The sequence below is a fragment of the Bos indicus x Bos taurus genome, chromosome 6 (assembly GCF_003369695.1).
Source record: "Bos indicus x Bos taurus breed Angus x Brahman F1 hybrid chromosome 6, Bos_hybrid_MaternalHap_v2.0, whole genome shotgun sequence".
In the NCBI taxonomy this organism is placed as follows: Eukaryota; Metazoa; Chordata; class Mammalia; order Artiodactyla; family Bovidae; genus Bos; species Bos indicus x Bos taurus.
This window is the reverse complement of record NC_040081.1, coordinates 6,497,301-6,521,904: the sequence shown is the minus strand read 5'-3', so window position 1 is coordinate 6,521,904 and position 24,604 is coordinate 6,497,301. Positions and strand designations below refer to the sequence as shown.

The 24,604-nt window shown below is 40.3% G+C and overlaps 1 long non-coding RNA gene across 4 annotated transcripts in view; it reads right to left on the bottom strand.

The window, feature by feature from the left end:
• LOC113893995 overlaps positions 1-24,604 on the bottom strand; it is a 371,757-nt gene that overhangs the window by 218,065 nt on the left and 129,088 nt on the right. For all 4 annotated transcript variants that reach the window (XR_003511424.1, XR_003511423.1, XR_003511425.1 and 1 more), the window contains exon 3: positions 22,163-22,262. This is a non-coding gene — a long non-coding RNA (uncharacterized LOC113893995). The remainder of the gene's footprint in view (positions 1-22,162; positions 22,263-24,604) is intronic.

Here is a 24,604-nt window from a genome sequence, read left to right as displayed (position 1 = left end):
ACTGCCTGAAGAACTATGGACAGAGGTTCGTGACATTGTACAGGAGGCAGTGATCAACATCATCCCCAAGAAAAAGAAATGCAAGAAGGCAAAATGGTTGTCTGAGGAGGCTTTACAAATAGCTGAAAAAAGAAGAAAAGGTAAGGCAAAGGAGAAAAGGAAAGACATACCCATCTGAATGCAGAATTTCGAAGAATAGCAAGGAGAGATAAGAAAGCGTTCCTCAGCGATTAATGCAAAGAAATAGAGGAAAACAATAGAATGGGAAAGACTAGAGATCTCTTCAAGAAAATTAAAGATACCAAGGGAACATTTCGTGCAAAGATGGGCTCAATAAAGGACAGAAATGCTATGGACCTAACAGAAAAAGAAGATATTAAGAGGTGGCAAGAATATACAGAACTATACAAAAAAGATCATAACCCAGATAACCGCAATGGTATAATCACTCACCTAGAACCAGACATGCTAGAGTCCTAAGTCAAGTGGGCCTTAGGAAGCATCACTACGAACAAAGCTAGTGGAGGTGATGGAATTCCAGTTGAGCTATTTCAAATCCTAAAAGATGATGCTGTGAAAGTGCTGCACTCAATATGCCAGCAAATTGCAGTGGCCACAGGACTGGAAAAGGTCAGTTTTCATTCCAATCTCAAAGAAAGGCAATAGCAAAGAATGATCAAACTACCGCACAATTGCACTCATCTTACATACTAGCAAAGTAATGCTCAAAATTCTTCAACAGTACATAAGCAGAGAAATCCAGATGCTCAAGCTATATTTAGAAAATACAGAGGAACCAGAGATCAAATTGCCAACATCTGTTGGATCATAGAACAAGCAAGAGAGTTCCAGAAAAATATCTACTTCTGCTTCATTGACTACGCTAATGCCTTTGACTGTGTGGATCACAACAAACTGTGGAAAATGCTTAGAGATGGGAATACCAAATCATCTTACCTGCCTCCTGAGAAATCTGTATGCAGGTCAAGAAGCAACAGGTAGAACCAGATAAGGAACAATGGGCTGGTTCCAAATCGGGAAAGGAGTATGTCAAGGCTGTATACTGTCACCCTGCTTATTTCACTTCTATGTACTGTAAATCATGTGAAATGCCAGGCTGGATGAAGCACAAGCTGGAATCAATATTGCAGGGAGAAATATCAATAACCTCAGATATGCAGATGACACCACACTTGTGGCACAAAGTGAAGAAGAAATAAAGAGCCTCTTGATGAAAGTGAAAGAGGAGAGTGAAAAAGCTGTCTTAAAACTCAACATTCAGAAAACTAAGATCATGGCATCTGGTCCAATCACTTCATGGCAAATAGATGGGGAAACTATTGAAACAATGAGAAACTTTATTTTGGGGAGCTTCAAAATCACTGCAGATGGTGTCTGTAGCCATGAAATTAAAAGATGCTTGTTCCTTGGAAGAAAAGCTATGACGAATCTAGAAAGCATATTAAAAAGCAGAGACGTTACTTTGCCAATAAAGGTCCGTCTAGTCAAAGCTATGGTTTTTCCAGTAGTCATGTATGGATGTGAGACTTGGACTGTAAAGAAAGCTGAGTGCCGAAAAACTGATGCTTTTGAACTGTGGTGTTGGAGAAGACTCTTGAGAGTCCCTTGGACTGCAAGGAGATCCAACCAGTCCATCCTAAAGGAAATCGGTCCTGAATATTCATTGGAAAGACTGATGTTGAAACTGAAACTCCAATACTTTGGCCACCTGATGTGAAGAACTGATTCATTGGAAAAGGCCCTGATGCTGGGAAGGATTGAAGGCCAGAGAAGAAGGGGGTGACAGAGGATGAGATGGTTGGATGGCATCACTGACTCGATGGACATAGAGTTTGAGCAGGGAAGCCTGGCATGCTGCAGTCCATGGGGTCACAAAGAGTCAGACAGGACTGAGCTACGAACTGAACTGAACTGAGACCTTAAGTCTCAATATATGCTCATTGTAACACATCAGCAAGCTAAATGACACACCTAGAGGCACCATTTTCCAAGGCCGACCATCAAAGATCAAGAAGTGGGTGGTGGTCCAATTCCTGGAAATCTCCACCATTTTCCCAAAATAGTTGGAATGACCCTGCCACTCATTTGTTGTTCAGTGGCTTAGTTGTGTCCATCTCTTTTCAACACCATGGACTGCAACATGCCAGGCTTTCCTGTCCTTCACCATCTCCCGGAGTTAGCTCAAACTCACGTCCATTGAGTCAGCGATGCCATCCCACTATCTCATCCTGTCATCCCCTTCTCCTCCGGCCTTCAATCCTTCCCAGCCACCAGGGTCTTTTCCAATGAGTCTGCTTTTCACATTAGGTGGCCAAAATATTGGAGCTTCAGCTTCAGCATCAGTCCCTCCAATGAATATTTAGGATTGATTTCCTTTAGGATGGATTGGTTTGATCTCCTTGGAGTCCAAGTCACTCTCAAGAGTCTTCTCCAACACCACAGTTCAAAAGCATCAATTCTTCAGTGCTTAGCTTTCTATATGGTCCAACTCTCACATCCATACATGACTACTGGAAAAACCATAGCTTCAACTAGATGGACCTTTGTCAGCAAAGTAATGTCTCTGCTTTTTATATGCTGTCTAGGTTTTTTCATAGCTTTTCTTCCAAGAAGCAAGCGTCTTTTAATTTCATGAGTGCAGTCACCATCTGCAGTGATTTTGGAGCCCAAGAAAATAAAATCTGACACAGTTTTCATTGTTTCCCCATCTATTTGCCATGAAGTGATGGGATCAGATGCCATGATCTTCATTTTTCGAATGTTGAGCTTTAAGCCAGCTTTTTCACTGTCCTCTTTCATCATCATCAAGAGGCTCTTTAGTTCTTATTCACTTTCTGCCATAAGGGTGGTGTCATCTGCATATCTGAGGTTACTGCTGTTTCTCTGGCAATCTTGATTCCAGCATGTGCTTCATCCAGCTGGGCATTTTGCATGATGTACTCTGCATATAAGTTAAATAAGCAGAGTGACAATATATAGCCTTGATATACTCCCTTCCCAATTTTGAACCAGTCCACTGTTTAATGTCCGGTTCTAACTGTTGCTTCTTGACCTGCATACAGGTTTTGCAGGAAGCAGGTAAGGTAGTCTGGTATTCCCAGTTCTTTAAGAATTTTCCACAGTTTGTTGTGATCCACGCAGTCAAAGGCTTTAGCATAGTCAATGAAGCAGAAGTAGATGTGTTTCTGGAATTCTCTTGCTTTTTCTATGATCCAATAGATGTTGGCAATTAGATCTCTGGTTCCTCTGCCTTTTCTAAACCCAGCTTGAACATCTGGATTTCTCAGTTCACATACTGTTGAACCCTGGCTTTGAGAATTTTGAGCATTACTTTGATAACATGTGAAAAGAGTGCAATTGTGCAGTAGTTTGAACATTCTTTGACATTGCTCTTATTTGGGATTGGAATGAAAACTGACATTTTCCAGTCCTGTGGCCACTGCTGAGTTTTCCAAATTTTCTGGCATGTTGAGTGCAGCACTTTAATAGCATCATCTTTTAAGATTTGAAATAGCTCAGCTGGAATTCCATCACCTCCACTAGTTTTGTTCATAGTGATGCTTCCTAAAGCCCACTTGACTTTGCACTCCATGATATTTGGCTCTCGGTGAGTGATCACACCATCCTGCTTATCTGGGCCATTAGGATTTTTTTTTTTTTTTTCGCGTAGTTCTTCTATTGTATTCTTGCCACCTCTTGTTCATATCTTCTGTTTTGTTAGGTTCATACCATTTCTGTCCTTTATTGAGTCCATCTTTGCATGAAATGTTCCTTTGGTATCTCTTAATTTTCCCACTCATTAGCCTATGAAATTACCCAGTCCATAAAAGCTAACCACACCATATTTTGAGGCTGCTCTTGTCTTATGAAATGATCCATACTCTGTCTGAAGAGTGTATTATCTCTAAATAAATTCATTTCTTACCTATCACTTTGTCTCTTGCTGAATTATTTCTGCAACAAGACATTAAGAACCTGAGTTTCATTAAGTCCTGAAACCAGATGTATCATCTCAGTTTAAAGCATGGGTTTTGGCCAGATTTGAGTCCCAGCCACATGGATTCAAGTAGCAATCTGAGTTACATGGTTTCCCTAGTGTTTGAAAATCTTACAGTGTTTCCAACTGAAATTCAATTTCCACAACACGTTAAATAAGTGAAGTAAGTGGATTTCTCACTTTGCATGAAAAGGAAGACACTAAGAAAGAAATAAGAATTGTTCAAGGCCTAAAGTGCTAACACAGGAAAAAAATCAGAGGTATGAACAAAATCTGTGGATATTTTACCTAAGGAAGTGTCAAAATAATTTGTAACAGATTTTTATTTCACCATTACCCCACTATAAAATTATTCTTAAAGCACATTAAATGAAGGCCATTCCAATATGGAAAAAAAAAAAAAACAAAAAACAAAAAAAGGAGGGGCTGAATTTTAGTCATAAGTATAGAGCAAATGATTTTACTACTATGAAGACATTGATATTTATGGCTAAATATTTCCATAAAACATGCATTGCATTCACTGGAGGAAATCTCCCTTAAGGCATTAAATTACTCAGGTTTGAATTTTCCCCAAGTTATTATTATTTGAAGTTATCAATGGCAAAATTTGATTTTAATCTAAGAAAACTGTGACTTTGGTGAAGGCAGCAGAATTATTAGGTCAGCAAGTAATGCTCATCCTGATTTTTAATTTCTGTGACAAAAGGAAACATGAAATTTTATGAGTCTGAACAGGTTTAAAAACACTGAATGATATTTCTGTTCTGTCCTAGATATTTTTTTTCTTGGTACAATGAATGTACTGAGAATTGGGTTTAAAGGGACAGCAAATTCAAATCCTTTCCCTAAGTAGAAACTAATATAAATAGGTTCATCATAGTCTATAGCTACAGACTCTGCAAATTTTAAGAGGCTATCCCAAGGAAGGAAAATGAAATATGTGGGCATTTAGTAATTCCCCTAGAATGTATCATTTTTGACCAAGACACAGAAAGCCCTTTTGTTGGTAGCTTCAGGAACTACTGTCATGGGGAGATGCAGGCAGTCATGCATCAGTCAGCAACCTTTATCATTTATCTACTCAGTGCTACACACAATGCTTCATGCCAGGGTTGTATCAATGAATAAAATGTGGCCTCACATCATGAGTTGATCGTGCTAAGGGTACAATGTAAGGAGACAAGAACACTGATAGGATTGTACCCAGAGATTATGAGAAGAGTCGGGGAAAATAAAATCCAGCCTTAAGGGTAGGAGACTGCTATCTGTGGGGTGAAAGGGAAGCCTTTCTGGAAGAATTCATGGCAGTTTGAGTCTTAAAGGTTGAGTAACTGTACTCACTTCTACCATTAATCACTGGTTGAGGTGAGTATAGCCAAGAGGGAACCATTCAAGACAGAGGGCACAGCTAAAAAGCTGTAGAAAGATCTGTGTTATTGTTGGATAATAAGGTAAGAGTCAGGAAGCAGTTGATTTTATCCTATGGGAAGGACAAATTTTTCCTTTTTGTAAAAGGTCAGAGAGTAAATACTTTAGGCTTAGAGAAGCATGGGGCTTTGACTCAACTCTACACACGTGGCCACAACTAATATGAAAATGAATGAGCATGGCTTAATATAACATTGTTTATGGAGACTGTAATTGTGCTTTCCCAGCGGCTCAGTGGTAAAGAATCCGTCTGCCAGTGCTGGAGACATGGGTTTGATAGTTGGGTTGGGAAGATCCCTTGGAGTAGGAAATGGCAACCCACTCCAGTGTTCTTGTCCCCTTACATTGTATCCTTAGCACTATCAACTCGTGATGTGAGGCCACATTTTATTCATTGATACATCCCTGCATGAAGCATTGTATGTAGCCCTGAGTAGATAAATGGTATTCTTGCCTGGAAAATTCCATGGACATAAGAGTCTGGCAGGCTGTAGTTCATAGGGCTGCAAAAGGGTCAGACACGACTTACTGACTAAACAACACAACAACAATTGGAATTTCACATAATTTTCACAAGTCATCAGATATTGTTAAACTTTTTTTTCTATCCACTTAAAAATGTAAAAAGTATTTGTAACTGCCTGTGTATACAATAAGCATCAGGCTAAACTTGGGTCGTTGGCCACAGCTTTCCAATTTCTGCTGTCAGGCAACAATGTGAAACCACTAAAGGATTTTAAACAGGAACTGGCCTGACTTAGGAGGAGCCTGGTGGGCACAGTCCATAGGGTCGCAAAAGAGTTGGGCATGACTTAGCCGCTAAATAACATTTCCTCTTGGTAGAGGCAATGGCAGCAGTGGGGAAGATGCATTTGAGAGAGAAGAGCCCAAGGAAAGAAGGACATGGAGAGCTGTTAAGTCTTTCCTGTGAAAAGGAGCAGTTTACCTCCTAGAACACTGTAATAAATCAGTCAACACTAGAATATCCCCTACATGTCCCTTCACTCCCCTGTTACTGCCCACTCCTTTCTCTGCCACAGTGCTTCCTCCTCCTATCTCACCCTCCTCCTCACCTCACCATCTGATCCCAAACATACACCATGGCTACCAGCTGGCTTTCTCTGTAAACTCCTTCAACAGAACAGAAAACAGGAAATTGTGCTGCAAGAGTGACCCCCAGGAGCCCCACTTCTCTAGTTTCTGGGAAGATGGTAACGGCTGAGTGAGCACTAGGGTGACCCAACCTTCCTCCAAGTTGTCAATGCATGTTACAGATGTGCTTACAATCTTTGGAACATTTTATTTTCCAGTTGCTAGGAATAATTCATTTTTAAAATTTAATTTGCATTTGGCAGATGAAGTAATACCATCTTCTTTTCCGGCAACGTAATCTAAGATTTTTTTCCCTTGCTAAAGAGTCTTGATTTCAAAGCATTTAAAATGAAATATCCCACAAAACTGTTTTGATATCAAAGTGATTTTAATAGATTAAGAACTAAAATAGGGATAGCTTTGGTAAGTTTTTAAAACCCATGGACTATTAAAATGAGAAGGGAATCTAGACCATATAGTGAAACACAGAAGAGATTTAAAAAGTCACAATGAGCATCAGGTTCTCTTTCCTTTCAATGTTATGTTCTTTCTTCAAACAATTGATTGCAGAGCTTTTCTAAGGCAAGATCTACTAGTTTTAAGATGGCAGGATTATCTCACCTTCGGTAAAATGCCGCTTTCAAACATGAATATGTGTGTGTGTGTGTGTGTGTGTGTGCACACGTGCTCAGTCGTATCTGACTGGTTTGTGACCCAGTGGACTATAGCTTGCCATGCTACTCTGTCCATGGAGTTCTTCAGGTAAGAACAATGGCGCTGGTTGCCATTTCCTTCTCCAGGGGATTGTCCCAACCCAGGGATCGAACCCATGTCTCCTGCATTGGCAGGCGGGTTCTTTACCACTGAGCCACCAGAGAAGCCCTTCAAACATGAATGTTACTCCATTTTAAACTCTGAAGGTGTTTGATGTGTATAAACCTGAACCAATGTTATGCCTGTTCCAGACACAGCCAGGGTTAACATCACTCTTCCCTTCCTGTTCTACAGACAGAGGTGATGTCACTGGAGATCTAGTGGATAGATTTTATGTTGCACTCTATCATTATCTCCATTCTAAAATCCTCCCAAAGTGGAGAAACATAAAATGAATGGGAAGGTAGTAATGGAAGACGTATAATAATGTGTGCTTCTAAAAGAGTAAATCAGAAAGGGCCATACTACAATAATAACTCATTCTAACTAAAGTGGCCCTGGAGTCTGGAAATTGCCAGTCTACTATACTCACATAAATAGTTCAAGCTCAAGAATGATGTAAAAATCTTTCAACAGGATACGTGAAAAATTATGACAAAGTCACAAGAGTTCAATTACTATGGATTTTCAAAAACAGAATAAAAAAACTGAAAAGTGTTACAAAACCTGAGCAATTCTGCTACATGTGTTTCTGATCTGCTATGATTTCATCACACTTGTTACTCCAAATGAAAGCTTCTTAAATATGTCAAAGTGCAGATGTGCACTAGAGACTAAGCTGTTGCTAATCTACTTTCACAGAATTGTTGTTGCTCAGTTGTGTCCAACTATTTGCAACACCATGACTGCAGAATGCAAGGCTTCCTTGTTTTTAACCATCTCCCAGAGCTTGCTCAAACTCATATCCATTGACTCGGTGATGCCACCCAACCATCTTATACTGTCATCCCCTTCTCCACCTGCCTTCAATCTTTCCCAACCTCAGGGTCTTTTCTAATGAGTCAGCTTTTCACATCAGGTGGTCAAAGTATTGGCCCTTCATCTTCAGCATCAGCCCTTCCAATAAATATTAAGGATTGATTTCCTTTAGGATTGACTGATTTGATCTTCTTGCGGTCCAAGGGATTCCCAAGAGTCTTCTCCAACATCACAATTCAAAAGCATCAATTCTTTGGCACTCAGCCTTCTTTATGGTCCAACTTTCACATCCATACATGACTACTGGAAAAACCATAGCTTTGACTATACAGACCTTTATCGGCAAAGTAATGTCTCTGCTTTTTAATATACTGTGTAGGTTGGTCATAGCTTTTCTTCCAAGAAGCAAGCGTCTTTTAATTTCAGGCTACACTCAGCATCTGCAGTGACTTTTGGAGCCAAAGAAAATAAAGTCTGCCATTGTTTCCATTGTTTCCCCATCTATTTGCCATGAAGTGATTGGATCGGATGCCATGATTTTTGTTTTTTGAATGTTAAGTTTTAAGCCAGCTTTTTCACTCTCCTCTTTGACCTTCATGAAGAAGCTCTTTAGTTCCTCTTTGCTTTTTGCCATAAGGGTGGTGTCATTTGCTTATCTGAGGTTATTGATATTTTTCCCGGCAATCTTGATTCCAGCCTGTGCTTCATCCAACCTGGCATTTCACATGAAACTTCATGTAAGTTAAATAAGTCGGTGACAATATACAGCATTGACATACTCCTTTCCCAAGCTGAACCAGTAATGCTCAAAATTCTCCAGGCTAGGCTTTAACAGTATGTGAACCAAGAATTTCCAGATGTTCAAGCTGGATTCAGCCAAAGGCAGAGGAGCCAAAGATTAAATTGCCAATATCTACTGGATCATAGAAAAAGCAAGAGAGTTCCAGAAAAACATCTACTTCTGCTTCATTGACTATGCTAAAGCCTTTGACTGTGTGGATCACAACAAACTGGAAAATTCTTAAACAGATGGGAATACCAGACCATATTACCTGCCTCTTGGGAGAACTGTAGGCCGGTCAAGAAGCAACAGTTAGAACCAGACATGGAACAAAAGACTGGTTCAAAATTGGGAAAGGAGTATGTCAAGGCTGTATATCGTCACCCTGCTTATTTATTCACAGTATCAGTTATCAATTCAGTCACTCAGTCACATCCGACTCTTTGCGAACCCATGAACCGCAGCATGCCAGGCCTCCCTGTCCATCAATAACTCCCAGGGTTTACTCAAATTCATGTCCATTGAGTCGGTGATGCCATCTAACCATCTCATCTTCTGTCATCCCCTTCTTCTCCTGCCCTCAATCTTTCCCAACATCAGGGTCTTTTCAAATGAGTCAGCTCTTCGCATAAGGTGGCCAAAATATTGGCGTTTCAGCTTCAACATTAGTCCTTCCAATGAATATTCAGGACTGATTTCCTTTAGGATGGACTGGTTGGATCTCCTTGCAGTCCAAGGGACTTTCAAGAGTCTTCTCCAACACCACAGTTCAAAAGCATCAATTCTTCAGCGCTCAGCTTTCTTTATAGTCCAACTCTCACATCCATACATGACTAGTAGAAAAACCACAGCCTTGACTAGACGGACCATTTATTCACAGAATTAATCTTATTCAATAATCAAGAAAAAAATAGAGATTTGACATATTCTCTTTCACTGCATTTAGTCAGTCACTCATCAGGAATACAGTATTTTTAGGTGATAATTACTCTGCTAAGTAGAAAGACTGATGATGATGATCACCCTTTATACATAATGGCAATGTACTAAATCCTATACACTTTTAACTCTATTATCTGTTAAGGCTCCTAACTTAATACATGATACTTTTAAATCCTTATTTACAGATGAACAAACTGAGGTACAGAATGCATCAATAACTGACAGGATGATACTAACAGAAGACGGTAGATCCAGGATTTGAATTTGGGCCTTCCTGTTTCACAGTCCATTCTCTTTGCACTTATCTATATATACATGATAAAAAGATATAGACGGCATGGCCTCTCCGTGTTTGGGAAACTAGATAGTAAATTTACAACAAAAGACAAATTCTAAGGCATATATGGGTTCATGATGTGGAAAAGCATCATAGCAATTATCTAGTCAAAACTCTCATTCTGCAGGAAGAAAATTGAGACCCAGCTAGGACAAAAGGCCCAATGGAGTGCAAAAACACTTTCTTACTCCTAGTGCTCCTACACAAGGCTGGGTCCTCATCATCTGTTACCCCAACTATTAAAATAGCATCATACATCATACTATGTCTATCTCTGGTTCCATTATTTTCTATTATAATTATATTTCTAAAACTCGTATCATGTTAATGTTGAACTACTTAAACCCTTCAAACTGGTTATCTATTCGTTTTCCTGAAGGCCCAGGTCTACCTTATCAAGCACCAATCTAGCCTCCTTCCTGCTCCAGCTCCTACCGCTGCTCCAGCTGGTTAATAATCCGTTTCTACAATCCTGTGGTTCAGGTGCCTTTCCTTTTGTGTTCAGTATACTCTTCCCTCTGTCTAAAATGCTTTCTCTTTTCCTAGTCTGTGAACCTGTTCATCTTTCAAGAAGCAGCTCAAATATCACTCGGTGAAGTATTTCATTCTCCAAACTTCCTCCTCTCTATTTCTATAATATTTCACTTATACTCAGTATTAGAGACAAGGACTTGCTCATCTTTCACTCTAACATCTAACAAATCATATGGATGACTCAAAGTAGGTCTTCAGTACATGCCTGTTGAATTAATAGATGGAGAGTACTATGGCTTCTTGATTTCCAATTTTTGCCCCAATAGCTTCTATTCAAGTTTTTGGTCCTTCAACAAATATTATATTTCTTTGTGCTAGGTATTTTGCTAGGCTCAGGGGTTATAGTGATTAAAAAAAGAAAAAAAAGATAAATAAGCTTCCTGCCCTCATGGAACTATTTCTACCAAGAAATGCAGATAACAAAAAATAACACGCAAACAATAAATGTCAGAGAAGTAACTAATAGCAGAGAAGTGAGAGAGTAACTGTGGAAGGCCATCATAGAAAGAGGGGTTAGAAGAACCTTTTCCAAGCACTTACTATTCCAATGAAGATCTCAAAGGATGAGATGTGAGATGTCTAGCCTGGTAAAGATTTGTGCTCAGTCCCTGAGTTGTGGCCAGCTCTTTGTGACCCCATGGACTATAGCCCACCAGGCTCCTCTGTCCATGGGATTTTCCAGGCAAGAACACTGGAGTGGATTGCCATTTCCTTCTCCAGGTAGAGAGTTAGTCAGAGCATTCAGGCAGTAGAGAAGAAAGGGATCAATCGCTATGGTCAAGGAAAGAAACAGGTTTATGTGGCCCCTGCCACACTGGTGAAATGGTTGTAGAGGCAGGGCAATCACAGCTCATGAATGCTTCACATGCTTTGTAGGCTATAATAAGCAACTAGAATTTTCCCCTAAAAGCCACTGAGGGCTATGGAAGAGTTCCGAGTCATTGGAACTGATCTGTCTTGTGTATTTAAAAATGAAGGAACTGAACTGAAGCAGGACCAGGGTAAAAGTAGGAAGCCCAACTAGGAAGCTCTTGCTGAAATCCAGGCAAATAATAGTTAAAGTGGAGTCACTGGAGATGGAAGAAACACAGACAGATTTTAGTTATATTTAGGAAACAGACTCACTAGGTCTTGGAAATGTTTTATTAGACGTGGGCAGAAAAAGAAAGGGAGGCATTACAGTTTATTTTTAGATTTTATGGTTTGAATCATTGTTTGGATGGCATAACTTTTACTCAGATGAGGAAGACTAAAGTGAGAAATAAATTTAGGAGAGGAAAAAAGAGTTTAATGTTTGGCTATATTGAACTGATGTCAAGAATGGAGACTTTAAACTTTGAAGAAAACTTCTTTTAAAGTAAACAAACCACCAGGTAACAATAAGAATAGCTAATAACCATTGGGATTGCTTACCATGTGGCACACTTTGTTTACATATTAAGCTATATAATTCCCCAAACAATCGCTCTAAAAAGAAGTTACTATTGTGACCTCCATGTTACAGATGAGGAAAGTAAAGCACAGAATGGTCAAATACTTCCCCTAGGCCTCAAGTTTGTACATGGCAGATTCAGGGTGCAAATCCAGGCAGTCTGACTCCAGAGACTGGCCTGTTATCTCTGTATAAAGAAAAAGTAATGCCCTGGTGCCAGGAATGTAATTAAATTTACTTCTAAACAAAATCAACAGGACACAAACACAGCTCTCCAAACATTACATGATAAGATTAATTAAACACTGACTTTTAATAAATGACAGTTCTGCTGCTGAAGTAAAGTAACTGTTCTTATTATGAATGCCATTATAGAAATCACATTGTGTACTGGGCACCAAGTAGAGACTGTTGCTCAGCAAGGACTTCTCCCAGGGGAATTAACTGGATCCCCATTTAGCTCTCTTCTCCAGGGACAATCACCAGCAGACACCCACTTCCATCCATAGTCATCCACTTTGGAGACTATTTACTGGCCATCTATAATGAGCCAGGCACTGGAGCAAACATCGGAACTACAATTCCCTGCTTTTATGGAGCTCCCAATTAGAGCAGGAGACAAAAACAAAATAAAACCACCTATTAAAATAGGGTTTCCTTGGTGGCTCAGTTGATAAAGAATCTGCCTGCAATGCAGGAGACCCAGGTTTGATCCCTGAATGGGGAAAATCCGCTGGAGAAGGGATAGGCTACCCACTCCAGTATTCTTGCCCAGAAAATCCCATGGACAGAGGAGCCTGGTGGGCTACAGAATATGGGGTCGCAAAGAATCAGACATGACTTAACAACTAAACCACCACCATCGTCACCTATTAAAATAAACAGTGATGTGTGCTGGAAATAGTAGACACAGCGGGGAAATGAGGAAATTTCCTCCCTGTGAGAATTAGGTAGGATTCAACTAGGACGCAGCTCAGTGTTTCTCAGCCAGAGAAGAGAAGAGTCTGATACAGCACCTTGGAACTACCATAGGACCACCTGTGCCATTTCACACAGGTAGCAGGTACCCAAAACTTCCAGCAGAGCAGATATGGAAATGTCTTTCTAAACGTGAGTGCTCCAACCCTGCCCCCCAACCCCCACCCGCATCCCCCCACCCCTCCCGGCTCTCCTCTTTCTGAAGGCTCTCCTCTTTCTGAAGGCTCTCCCTGAGTAACCCAGTTACAACTGCCTCCCTGTGGTGACAGACAATCCATATCCAAGCCTGACTCAATGATCTCGTCTGCTTCAGCCCTGAATCACACTAGACTTCACTATTTGGGTAACTCTCAAACATCATGGATTTCAAAAAGACATCACTTCCTTCTCCCCCATAGCCTGCTCATTCTCCTACACGTCTCTCTTGGTGCCCAACTACCTCTGCCAGACCTAGAATCATTGCTCTAGTTTCCCCTCTTACCCCAACGCTTACCCAACACAGTAATTACTAAACACTGAGAGCTCCCTGCTTAGAGTCTCTAGTTATCAGCCTGCCCTGCCACATCCATTGTCACGGCATTTGACCGGCCCCTCATCTATCTCTCTTCCCTGCTGCCTCAGACAGGAAGGAATCTGCCCGCAACGTGGGAGACCTGGGTTTGATCCCTGGGTGGGGAAGACCCCCTGGAGGAGGGCATGGCAACCCACTCTAGTGTTCTTGCCTGGAGACTCCAATGGACAGAGGAGCCTGGTGGGCCACAGTCCATGGGGTCACAAAGAGCTGGAATGACTGAGAAACTAAGCACACACACATCATCGCCCTTCGCTGAAACAGGGTCTGAAGTGTCTCACTGCCACAGCCTCACTCTGTTTATCATGCAAGTGCCAGAATAATGTTGCAAAAAATGCACATCATGTTCTTCTGCTTTAAAGCCATCAACAGCTCCCCACAGGCTAAAGTTCACAGGCTAAAGTTCTAACTCCTGTGAAGCCCACAGGTGTTTCACCTTTTCCTTCCTTTCAGCCTTACCTTTTGCTAATAACCCTGTCTTCTAGTGCTTCATACTCCACCCATACCAAACTGCTTACAATTCCACGAACTCCTTATGTGGTTTCAGACAGCAACCTCCAGCTCATACTTCTCTCCCTGCTTTAAATGCCTTTCAACACTATCCCCACACCTTCACCCATCTTTCACGTTTCAACTCACAGATCAACTTGTCTCTGAAGCTTTTTGTGATTACTCTGCCTCTGCCTCAAATAGAACAGACCTTTCCTCCCTATGTCCCCACCGCTTCCAGGGCCAAAAATTTTCCAGAGCACTTTGTTATAGTGATCCTATCAGCCTAGCATGATGCCTGCCTATCAGATTGTTTCATTGACAACAACACAGTTTATGGACCAATACTTATGATCTACCAGTAGTAGGTGCTATGGCTAAATATTGGAGAAGCGGAAAAGGTAGACAAAACAATCTTTGCCCTCATAACTTCTTTACAGTCACAAAATAAAACCTTTCAGTTTAAAAGTCAAAAGCATTCCCAAGATTTAGCCTGAAGATAAAATACTTTAAGCTACTTTCATGTAGTTTAAGGGACTTGATTTATAGAGCTCCCTTCTAAAGTTCTGTGCTAATTTTATATTTTTAACTTTATGTCTTTATTTTCTTAAAGGAGTGGGGCCCAAATCTGGGCATATTTTAGGCTCCACAGGAACCTGAATGGCAGAAAGCATTTCACTTTCCTTTTGATGGGAGTGAAAAAGGAGAGTGAAAAAGCTTGTTTATTTTTTTTATTTATTTATTTTTTACTTTACAATATTGTATTGGTTTTGCCATACATCAACATGAATCCACCACAGGTGTACACGTGCTCCCCATCCTGAACCCCCCTCCCACCTCCCTCCCCATACCATCCCTCTCATTCATTCCAGTGCACCAGCCCCGAGCATCCTGTATCCTGCATCGAACCTGGACTGGCGATTCGTTTCACATATGATATTATACATGTTTCAATGCCATTCTCCCAAATCATTCCACCCTTGCCCTCTCCCACAGAGTCCAAAACACTGTTCTATACATCTGTGTCTCTTTTGCTGTCTCGCATACAGGCTTATCGTTACCATTTTTCTAAATTCCATATATATGCATTAGTATACTGTATTGGTGTTTTTCTTTCTGGCTTACTTCATTCTGTATAATAGGCTCCAGTTTCATCCACCTCATTAGAACTGATTCAAATGTATTCTTTTTAATGACTGAGTACTACTCCATTGTGTGTATGTACCACAGCTTTCTTATCCATTTGTCTGCTGAGGGACATCTAGGTTGCTTCTGTGTCCTGGCTATTATAAACAGTGCTGCGATGAACATTGAGGTACACGTGTCTCTTTCCATCCTGGTTTCCTCAGTGTGTATGTCCAACAGTGGGATTGCTGGGTCATATGGCAGTTCTATTTTCAGTTTTTTAAGGAATCTTCACACTGTTCTCCATAGTGGCTGTACTAGTTTGCATTCCCACCAACAGTGTAAGAGGGTTCCCTTTTCTCCACACCCTCTCCAGCATTTATTGCTTGTAGACTTTTGGATAGCAGCCATTCTGACTGGTGTGAAATGGTACTTCATTGTGGTTTAGATTTGCATTTCTCTGATAATGAGTGATGTTGAACATCTTTTCATGTGTTTGTTAGCCATCTGTATGTCTTCTTTGGAGAAATGTCTGTTTAAAAGCTAGTTTAAAACTCAGCATTCAAAAAACTAAGATCATGGCATCCAGTCCCATCACTTCATGGCAAATAGATGGGGGGAAATGTGGAAACAGTCACAAATTTTATTTTCTTGGGCTCCAAAATTCCTGTGGATAGTGACTGCAGCCATGGAATTAAAAGACGCTTGCTCCTTAGAAGAAAAGCTATGACAAACCTAGACAGCATATTAAAAAGCAGAGACATCAGTTTGCCAACAAAGGTCCTTATAGTCAAAGCTGTGGTTTTTCCAGTAGTCATGTATGAATGTGAGACTTGGACCATAAAGAAAGCTGAGTGCTAAAGAAGTGATGCTTTTGAACTGGAGAAGTGGTGCTGGAGAAGACACTTGAGAGTGCCTTGGACTGCAAGGAGATCAAACCAGTCAATCCGAAAGGAAATCAACTCTGAATATTCACTGGAAGGACTGATACTGAAGCTGAAACTCCAATATTTTGGCCACCTGATGTGAAGAGTGGACTAACTGGAAAAGACCCTGATGGTGGGGAAGATCGAGGGCAGGAGGAGAAGGGGACGACAGATGATGAGATGGTTGGATGGCATCACTGACACAATGGACAGGAGTTTGAGCAAACTCTAGATGACAGTGAAGGACAGGAAAGCCTGGCGTGCTGCAGTTCATGGGGTCGCAAAGGGTCAGACACAACTTAGTGACTGAACAACAACAGGCTCCACAAAACTTAGAGCCACCTCTGGTTTCTTACATGATTATCTATGGTCACAAATTTTTGTAAACAAAGCTTAAAGAAAAGTCAATAGTGATTTGGGAGGGTTTGCTTTGTGGTACAGGCTTCCTCTTGAACATTGAATGGGAGAGGCTCAGCGCCACCCCTGAGTCCTCCCCTGGGGTAGAGAAAGAGGGTGGGGCCTCTGATCAAGAGTTTCCTATTGTCTCTCTCCTTTCCTACCACCCACGCCCCCTAAAAGAGGTGTGAACTAGAAAACAAGGAAGGAAAAGAAAGATAACAAATTCTTCAGGAACAGCAGAATGCCATGGTCCTGAGCTACTAACAGAAAATGCATCACACTGGCTTACTCAGTGTCATCAGGTTCACATCAATCCTATGATCTGTCTGAAATTTCAGAGTAAAACATGTTTGTTGTGGTTGGGAAGTGAGGGGAAGAGGGAAGTTAGAAGCAAGAGGAAAAGAAAAGAAGGACATATGACAAAGAACACGATTAATGAGTCCAGTTCTTCCTTGTGTCATGTGTGGCCTCCCTGTGCAAAAGGAAAGGAATGACGGGCTGGGAATCTGTCATCCACATTCCTTCTCTGTACCCCACCCCTCCTTCAGCATTTCCTTCAGAATCCAGCCAGGCCCTGACATAATAGCTCTAATTGACAAAAGGGAGAAAGAGTGGTGCTGAACCTAAGTTTCTGTGCCTGTCACACACAGAGGCCAAACAAATAGAAACATTTGAGTTTAGAGTGGAGAAAGGTTTACTGCCATGGCCAAGCAAGGAGAACAAGCAGCTCCTACTCAGAAGACTGGAACTCTGATGGCTTTCAGGGAAGAATTTTAAAGGCAATGTCTGGGGTGAGGGGTGCAGCGTGCATGACTTTCTTCTGATTTGGTTGGTGGTGAGGTAACAGGGTGGTGTTTCAGGAATCACAGTCATCAGCCTGGCACTGACCAGTCTGGAGTCTACTAGCTTGCATGCAGCATGAAGTCATCACCCTCCTTCTGGGTGGGGGTCTTAGTTCCTGCAGAATAACTCAAAGATGTGTGCTGGATTGTTATGGGTATCCCTTGAGGAGAAACTAGACATTAGAGGACCATGACACACCAACTTTATATATGAGCAACTAGATCCAGAGTGGTAAAAGACACTTTCAAGTTTCCACCATCATAAGGTTTAAGATTGTGTTTTATCGCTGAACTATTTTTTCTTGTCTGCTTTTCCTTTGTTTCTGCATTCTCTCACTTACATAATTAGTAACTGCTTGAATCTGCACCTTGGAACTCAGGGAAGGCCTATGCGGTTGAAGCCTTTTTCTGCAAACAATAAATGGAAGGCATGGAGGGGCTCTTGGACCCAGGAGGGCCTTGCAGGGTCCGTCTCGGTTTCAAGAGGAATGCATAAATTGACAGTTGTGGGGTGGGAGGAGGAGAAGCTGTCTGAGTCCAGTTCCTGGTTCTGGTTTGGGTAGGATTTAGATCTTTCTAGGTCCCAAGCATACAAAAACTATGGGTCTACCACTGCTTCCATTATGTAATTCAAATAACATATTAATGTTTTTAATGACACATAACTTACCCATGTGCCCAGTTACCATTAGGATAACTGTTTTTCTAGATTTTGTGATTTTTACATTTTGAACAAACTAGTTACAGAGATGACCTCTCTCTTTCTCTTTCTCTGTCACCGCTCCCTGACACATGTTTGGTTTGCCTTTTCTAACACCATCCTAGTCCTTCTGGATGGTGCGACCTTGGCAGATTCCTACCACTCTGGGTCTGGTTGCTCACTTATAGAGTTGGTGTGTTGTGTCATATTCCTTTAATCCCTATGAGTTTATTAGAGATCATTCTCTTTTATCCTTCAAAGGAAAACAACAATTTAAAAATACTTCTGCTCTGACTTGTACATCCTATGGACTTGTACAGTGTAGAGAATTCCAGTCTGGATGAGAGAAGACATCCTGTGTATGCAGTGATACATCTCATTGTACTCATTCTATAAATATTTACTGAATACTTACCATTTAACAGCTGCTGAGTGTACAATGATGAGCAGAACAGACACATACTCCTTGCCTTGTCCGGTTTACTTCCATGGAGCTTACAGTCTATGGAATACAGTTGTGGAGCCTGGGAACATTTCAGGTGTCTGATTTCCAGAACGTGTCCTCTAGGATCTAGTACAGTGGTGAGGAACCTGATTCTGCAGTCAGGTGGCCTGGGTTCAAATCCTAGATCCGTCACTTCTTCGCTTTGCGACCTTGAGCAAGTCTCTTAGACTCTCTGTCTTGCTATTTCCTCCAGGCTAACAATAGCAAGTCCACATGCCCACAGTATATCTCCTGACACGCATGACTCTTTTACTGTCAAACCTTGTACTGTGGCTCAGGGCTGTTCAGGACTGTGGGCTCAAAAGGACTACTCTGCTCTTCCTCCACAGAGAATGCCCAGCTATAGGCCAAAGACAGAAAGATGATTCTCTTCTCAGTTCATGGCATCTGGATTAAGCGGCACTACCCTAAAGTCATGCTGAGTTTTCAGAGAAAACAGCCTTTCTGTTTTTACTCAGTCCATTCAATCTTCGCTTCTTTTGCCCCTATAGTTGAAAAAGTATCTTTGGCAGCTTAAATTAGGAGATCATGTGTAAATGCAACTCAGATTTCATCTGTCTCCTGGTCCTTCTCTTTGAGCTCCCCAATAGCCTCCCCAGTCACACACAAAATAATGAATCCACTTCACAGAAAAATATTGCTGAGAAAATTGAACTTGACAAAGGATTTTATGGAAACAAAGGAAGAAATATTCAAAGCACACAGCTCTAGAGCTGACCACTCCATTTGAAAATTCCTGGTAGGCATTTTTCCACTTCTCCAGATTTTCCTTTCCTGCCAGGTTACCAGCAAAGGTGTCATTGTTTCCCCTCTGGGTGTTACCCAGCCCCATAAAATTGCTAAGATACAAAAATCAACACTTAAGTTCATCCAAGTCAGGAAATAAACTCAAAAGATGTACTACTCCGCTGCTTTCTCTGGTTTACCACCTTCTTTGATTTCATGGCTGAGCATTCCAGCACATGAATGCAATCAAGATTTTTTCAACCAACATTTTAAGTTTTTTTTAGCAACAGGCTTTGTCTGGGCACTTAGAACATCAGGTTGCCCTTCACAGATTGTGCAGCCTGGTATTGAGTCAAGTTGCCCGATCACCCTGCTTGGTATCAGCCCAATACAAAGTCACAGTGTTTAAATCATTATGCTGAGATTTATGTTTCAGTGAATCAGTTGCATTATCTTTCCACACCATTTTTGCCTTAAGCAATAAAACACTGCTATAAAAGGAAGGGAGACAAAAAGGATATAGTTAGCAAAGAATCCTAATTCTGGACCCCTTAAAGGAGTCCAAGCCAGAATTTAAGACTGTTTTCATTGCCTTGCCCCATTTAGGATTCTGCTTGGTTGGCCTTCACATTAGGATAGTTGATTGTTTACAAATGTTTGAACATTTTTCTCACTGACCCATGTTTGGGTGTGCCTTTGGAATAACAAAAGATGAATAAACTAAAAGAATTTGCTTTGGTCCTCGTTTTGAGCTAAATACTGAAAGTAACAATAAAAAAATTAAAGATGGAAGTAGGGATATATATACCTGGATTTCAGTTTGTGAATTTATTTCCACAACACACATCCCAGAGACCTTAAAATAGAGTGTGAGACTATTCCAGTGTAAGACTGGAAGGGAAGAGAGATCACATAATTCAATCCTCTCCCATCACTGATGAGGAAACCAAATCCCAGAGAAGTTATGTGACCTGTTTAGAATCACACAACAGAAGCAATTTCGGGACAAGGTCTCCTGATTCCCAGGAACTTATTTCTTCTTCTTCTTTTTTAAAAAATATAATTGTTACCTTTCATTGAATGATCACTATATACCACAGGAATTGTGATACCAATCAGGGTTCTTGGCCTTCCCCAATCAATAGAAACTGCCTGGAAGCCAGATAAGAATTGCTATCATATAATATGCAGGCTTTATTTTACAAAAAAAAAAAATCATAAATATGTTTAGTAAACTTGATAGATTTTTGTAAATTTAGTTTGAATACCTAATGTCAGAAATTTATGAAAAATGAGCAAAAACAATCCACCGGAATTCAAAAATAAAACAAAAGCCAGGGGCTCCCCTGGTGGTCCAGTGGTTAACAGTCCACCTTGCAATGCAGGGGACACCAGTTCCACTCTTGGTCTGGGGAGACCCACATGTCATGGAGCAACTAAACCCATGCACCTCAACTACTGAGCCAGCATGCTAGAGCCTGCAAGCTGCAACTAGTGATTCCATGCACCGCAACTACTGAAGCCCATGTGCCCAGAGCCTGTGTCTCACAACGAGAGAAGCCACAGCGATGAGAAGTCCGTGAAGAGTAGCCCCCACTCTCAGAGACTACAGAAAAGCCTGCGTGCAGCAATGAAGACCCACCATAGTCAAAAAATAAACCAATTAAAAAAAAATAAAGCTGAAATGAATGCATAAATTATATATATAAAACAAACAACTTTCCTTCATGTGGTATAGGTTAATCTTTTTGTTTCCCAGTATCTTAGTTGTCTTTACCAGCACAGTAGTTAAAAAAACTAGGAAATGTCAAAGTTATTTAGGGATGTAATTATTATTAAAGAAAAAGCTTTTATTATTTACAAACTTTATATTTTGAAATAAACTTAGGAATTTATTTATTTAGAAATAAAAATCGTTCATCAGCTTTCTCTGCCATTATCACGACTTATGAGCCTCAAATAAATATAATTAAGGAGCTATAGAGGGCTTCCTGGGTGCAGCTAGTGGTAAAGAACCTGCCTGCCAATGTGGGAGATGTAAGAGATGAGGGTTCGATCCCTGGGTCAGAAAGATCCCCTGTAGGACAGCATGGCAACCCACACCAGTTTTCTTGCCTGGAGAATCTTGTGGACAGAAGAGCCTGGTAGGTTACAGTCCTAGGAGCAGCAAAGATTCAGACATGCCTGAAGCGACTTAGCACAAGTGTGGGCAAGGAGATATAGGTGAGGTGGAATGTAAACTGAAGATCTATCAGGAATTAACCTCAGAATTTAAATAAATGAGGTCAGAGCTAGAGACAGAGAGAAGGGGCAAGTGTCTTTATCATGACTTGTTATAAGGCAGCAGCAAATCACCTTTGAGGAACCATGAAGGAACCATGGAGACTGAGGAACCATAAAGGTCTCTTCAGTGTTAGAAGCAGATGACAAAAGTGATCATGTCAGGACAGTAATGCTAGATCTGATTTCATGCATTCACTCTTAACACATAACTGCATATTCAGAATCACATACTTTTACCATAGATACCATACAATTATGAATTTTCCTCTAAGGGAGCAACTCCACATTTTAGGTTGCTTTGGGATATAGTAGAGATTTAACCTCCTATTTCAAAATCATAATCCAAGACTCCATTAGGTAATCCCAGCTCTGTTACCAGTACATTCCAGATTCCACAGGTTCACAGAATTTTTACTTACCTAGGAGTAATTAGATCCAGCAAAATCTTTTGTTTGTTTTCTTTTGTCTTAAGTATAGGCATAGGAAGTTCACTTATTTAGTACTGGTTTTGTTCTCCATCTGCAAGAGATCAAAGTTGGAAACTATCTCTGGCATGGGTAAGTTGTGAAATTGAAACAACTGCATGTGTCAATAGAGTTTGCTTTTTGGAGAGAGACTCATGAGTGAAAATTGAAGAAGGGGTAAATACATTACATATCAATAATAAAAAGTGTTCAGGCAACCAAATACGAAAGATTGCTCTATAAAAATCAAACTCCATAAAATAAATTAAAAAAAAAAAAGCTAAAAAAGGTGTGAACATTATTAGCAAAAAGACTGCCAAGAGTATCAAGCAATATGCTAGATAACTAGTTGTGAAAAATGACTGTCAAAAGAGATATCATTTACATTTCTATTATTTACAAAATCCTGACAAAATTTTTGCTTCAAAATGAACACAATGATACAGATGGTAGAATTAAAAAAAAAAAAGAAATTATTTTCCTTTTTAAAAATTTTATTTATTTATTTATTTTACTTTACAATATTGTATTAGTTTTGCCATACGTTGACTTGAACCCACCATGGGTGTACATGTGTTCCCCATCCTGAACCCTCCTCCCTCCTCCCTCCCCATACCATCCCTCTGGGTCATCCCACTGCACCAGCCCCAAGCACCCTGTCTCATGCATTGAACCCGGACTGGCAATTAATTTCACATATGATAATATACACGTTTCAATGCCATTCTCCCATATAATTCCACCCTCACCCTCTCCTGCAGAGTCCAAAAGACTGTTCAATACATCTGTATCTCTTTGACTGTCTCGCATACAGGGTTATCGTTACCATCTTTCTAAATTCCATATATATACATTAGTATACTGTATTGGTGTTTTTCTTTCTGGCTTACTTCACTCTGTATAATAGGCTCCAGTTTCATCCACCTCATTAGAACTGATTCAAATGTATTCTTTTTAATGGCTGAGTAATACTCCATTGTGTATATGTACCACAGCTTTCTTATCCATTCATCTGCTGATGGACATCTAGGTTGCTTCCATGTCCTGGCTATTATAAACAGTGCTGCGATGAACATTGTGTCTCTTTCTATTCTGGTTTCCTCAGTGTGTATGCCCAGCAGTGGGATTGCTGGATCATAAGGCAGTTCTATTTCCAGTTTTTTAAGGAATCTCCACATTATTCTCCATAGTGGCTGTACTAGTTTGCATTCCTACCAACAGTGTAAGAGGGTTCCTTTTTCTCCACACCCTCTGCAGCATTTATTGCTTGTAGACTTTTGGATAGCAGCCATTCTGACTGGTGTGAAATGGTACCTCATTGTGGTTTAGATTTGCATTTCTCTGATAGAGTGATGTTGAACATCTTTTCATGTGTTTGTTAGCCATCTGTATGTCTTCTTTGGAGAAATGTCTGTTTAGTTCTTTGGCCCATTTTTTGATTGGGTCTTTTATTTTTCTGGAATTGAGCTTCAGGAGTTGCTTGTATATTTTTGAGATTAATTCTTTGTCCTTTGCTTTGTTTGCTATTATTTTATCCTATTCTGAAGGCTGTCTTTTCATCTTGCTTATAGTTTCCTTTGTTGTGCAGAAGCTTTTAATTTTAATTAGGTCCCATTTGTTTATTTGTGCTTTTATTTCCAATATTCTGGGAGGTGGGTCATAGAGGATCCTGCTGTGGTTTATGTCGGAGAGTGTTTTACCTATGTTTTCCTCTAGGAGTTAAGTTTCTGGTCTTACATTTAGATCTTTAATCCATTTTGAGTTTATTTTTGTGTATAGTGTTATAAAGTGTTCTAGTTTCATTCTTTTACAAGCGGTTGACCAGTTTTCCCAGCACCAATTGTTAAAGAGATTGTCTTTTCTCCATTGTATATTCTTGCCTCCTTTGTCAAAGATAAGGTGTCCATAGGTGCGTGGATTTATCTCTGGGCTTTCTATTTTGTTCCATTGATCTATATTTCTGTCTCTGTGCCAGTACCATACTGTCTTGATGACTGTGGCTTTGTAGTAGAGACTGAAGTCAGGCAGGTTGATTACTCCAGTTCCATTCTTCTTTCTCAAGATTGTTTTGGCTATTCAAGGTTTTATGTACTTCCATACAAATTGTGAAATTATTTGTTCTAGTTCTCTGAAAAATACCATTGGTAGCTTGATAGGGATTGCATTGAATCTCTAGATTGCTTTGGGTACTATACTCATTTTCACTATATTGATTCTTCTGATCCATTAACACGATATATTTCTCCATCTATTTGTGTCCTCTTTGATTTCTTTCATCAGTGTTTTATAGTTTTCTATATAAAGGTCTTCTGTTTCTTTAGGTAGATATATTCCTAAGTATTTTATTCTTTTCATTACAATGGTGAATGGAATTGTTTCCTTAATTTCTCTTTCTGT